Here is a 3,514-nt window from a genome sequence, read left to right on the forward strand (position 1 = left end):
TATTTTAGTAGATTAGGTTGTTAGTATAGGTTAGATTTTGGTGATAAGTATTGGATTATTGATTTGATTTGCTGATTGTGTTGAGATATTGCTGCTGAATTGTTGTTGCTGTTTATTGTTGGATATCTTTATTGAGGTCATACTTTGTTGCTTGGTATTGAATTTTGAATGTTGGACATTTGTACATACCAAGTACTTACGACATTGCCTACAAGAATATTGATGGATTTCTAAATTGCTTCACTATCTATTATTGGGCAATTGTATATAGTTGATGCATTTTTTGTTAGGTGATGCTTGTTTATGATTGATTTTTATTTATGTCACCTAGTTGATACATTGAAATTGGAATTGTGAAATTTGATCGTAAGCTTACCTAGTGACATTTTTTTAGCTTTTTAAGCTATGTGGACCATGCTTGCTCTGTGATTGATTTCACTTATATCTCTCTTTTCCTAAGTTACATAGCAACCATGTTTCCCACTTCATGTCAATTAGGTGATGTAAAAAAACTTTAAAGTGTGTCATTGCTTGATGTGTGAGTTCTATATTTCATTTGGTTTATTGAATTCTCTTGCACAACAACCAATTTTCATCCATTATCCTTTCACAATTGCTTGATTCTTGCTTGAATACTTTTATGCTCCTTTATTACTTGTTTATTTATCTTAACCTACAAGTTTCTTTTAAAGTATCTCAAGCACACTAGAATGAGTAAAATGCATACTTCTTTTGTGTAATGGTGACATAGTTTTTAATGCTAGTGTGTGTATTCTAAACCGCGCGCAACTTAGATTTCACACACTTGTTTTTATCCATGACACGCACTGATTACTCACTTTATTTTATTGATTCTTACCTCATTCCAACAATCTATGCTTCCTTGCTTTTCAATTTACTCATCTTACTATCCTATTTTCTATCTTTTACGGGTAACTCATCATTAGCAATAAGAGAAGTAGAAGAAAGAATATGCAGCAGCTGGTTGACCCACCAGCTGAAGGTGGCAATCCGTATAGTCGCCGTACCCCCTTGCTTATCTCTGAATGCACCGAAAACGGTGCAAACCTTTAAGTGTGGGGAGGTCGTCCGACCGATCGACAATCTTACGTGAAAAATTCTAATCCCAAACACTTTCATATTTTATTTTTTCTTAATTTGTATCTATTTTAGAGCTTTAATTATATTTTTCTTAGTTTATTGCATTTTCTTTCATATAAATAATAAGCTTAGTCAAAATAATGAAAATTTCCAAGACCATTCCTATATAGGACATTGACATCCCAAATTGATTTGAGTTAAAATATTTTGCATTGAAATTTGCTTGAATTATATATTGTGGAACATGGTTTTTAAGCTAAGAACACACAATCATGTGAGTTTTGAGCCTAATTGTGTGATTACATCATATTAACCACTATTTTCATTCTTGTGTGCGTTATTCTCTTTCTATGATTATAATCCTTAATTTGTTTGATTCTTTATGTCTATTATTCTGTGTATGAATGCATTTATATGATTGAGGCCTTTATTTCAAATAGCTCACTTACCTAAATAGCCTTACCCTTTTATCCATCTTTGTTAACCAATTTTGAGCCTATTTTAATCCCCTTTTGTTCTTTATTTTAGCATATCACTACCCCTAAGTGAAAAATAATAAATATTCTTAATTTAGATCTTCGATTAGTTTAGACTAGTGAGAGTGTGTATTGTTTAAGTGTGGAGAAGTTTGGGAACATTAGTTGAGATAAAAGTGTATCTTGTAGCTTTGTTGAAAAATCTTGGAAATTGGGTACATACTCATACATTAGATGTTTAAACCATATGTATTGATACTTTTGTATATATTTTATTTTGAAAAAAAAAAGAGAAGAAAGAAAAAAAAATAAAAAGGGGACAAATATTAACCCCAAAGTAAAGTAATAACAACAATGCATATGTGTTGTGATTAAAAAAGGAATGCATGTGTGTAAAAAGTGAATAATTGGTAGCTAGTTTTGTAGTAGAACTAAATAGGTTGTCATAGGTTAGGTGAAAAGTTTAAGTTAATCAATGATTCAAATTTCAAGCTCACTTGACCATATGCATCCTTAGCTTGACCCTAGCCCCGTTATAACCCATGAAAAGTCCTCATGATATTTTTATGCATGCATTGAATAATTATTGATTGGAGATGAAAATAAATTTTAGAAAGCATGATTAAAGGAGAATTGAGTGAATCAACCCTATACACTTGAGCGATTAGAGCATATACATATCTAGTGAGGGGTTCGATTGCTCAATTCTATGTTTCCACCAATAACTATTTCTCATCTTGCAAGTTTATAAACTATTTTCTAGGACTCAATTCAATTGTGGATTTGACTTAGTTGTGCTTGCTTTAGCCCTTATGTTTATATAGGTATTCTTGGAAATTGATTTATTTTAACCAAGTAGTTACATGCATTTAGATAGATTGCATATAGGTAGCTTACCTGTATTGAATAAATATTGGTACCCCTTTCTTGTATCCTTCTTCTATTGTTTAAGTGTGGAGATGTGATGAATCAACATTTCATAGTATTTATTTGCTTTAATTGAGTAGATTTTATTGACTTTTTTCGCATTTATTCCTTGAAATAGCATAGTTTCATGATTTCTTCCTAAATTGTGCTTGAAAGTAAAAATATATTTTTTAGGCCTTATAATTGCTAATTTTTATTCACTTTAATCCCATTCGATGCCTTAATGTATTTGTTGAGTGATTTCAGGATTACAAGGCAAATATGGATTGAAAAAGTGAGAAAAAGCATGAAAAAGTGGAGAATTCATGAAGAAATAGAGTTTGGAGCTTTTCAGGGTTGTACGTACGCACAACGATGCGTGCGTACGCACGTTTAGAAGTTTGTGCAATCATGTGTACACACGGTCATGCATGCGTACGCATGAGACAAGATTCGGATAGTGTGCGTACGCATAAGTCCTGACACGTGACTTCATTAAATGCAAAATAGGGGCATCGATTTCTGGGCTTTCAGAGCCTAATCTAACTCGTTTCTAAAGCTATGTCAAACTTAAATCAAGAGGAACAAGGAGGAGCAATTAGGTTTAGTTTAGAACATATTTTAGGTCATTTTAGACAGAGAGAAGCTCTCTCTTCTATCTAGAATTTAGGGTAGATAGTTAAATTTCTCTTAGATTTAGGTTTTGATATTTGTCTTGATTTAGTATTCCTTACAATTTGTTGTTATTACATCCTTGCTCTCTTAGTTTTGCTTGTTATTTCCTTTATTTTGTTACTTTTGATCTTATTGACTCTTGTTGATTTTATTTTCCATTTAATGCAAATTGATGTTCTTATGTTAATTGTTGTTTAATTGAGTTGTTATTATTGTTATCTTATATTTAGTAGCTTTAGATTTTATTATTATTGCAATTTAATATGTCTTTTTTTCTATGTACAACAAGTGTTTGATAAAATACTTGGCTTAGTTTTAGTGTAGTTTTTCACACTCTTGGCTTGAAATTAAGGACT

This window comes from Arachis ipaensis, chromosome B10, assembly GCF_059453495.1.
Source record: "Arachis ipaensis isolate K30076 ecotype BB chromosome B10, ASM5945349v1, whole genome shotgun sequence".
In the NCBI taxonomy this organism is placed as follows: domain Eukaryota; kingdom Viridiplantae; phylum Streptophyta; class Magnoliopsida; order Fabales; family Fabaceae; genus Arachis; species Arachis ipaensis.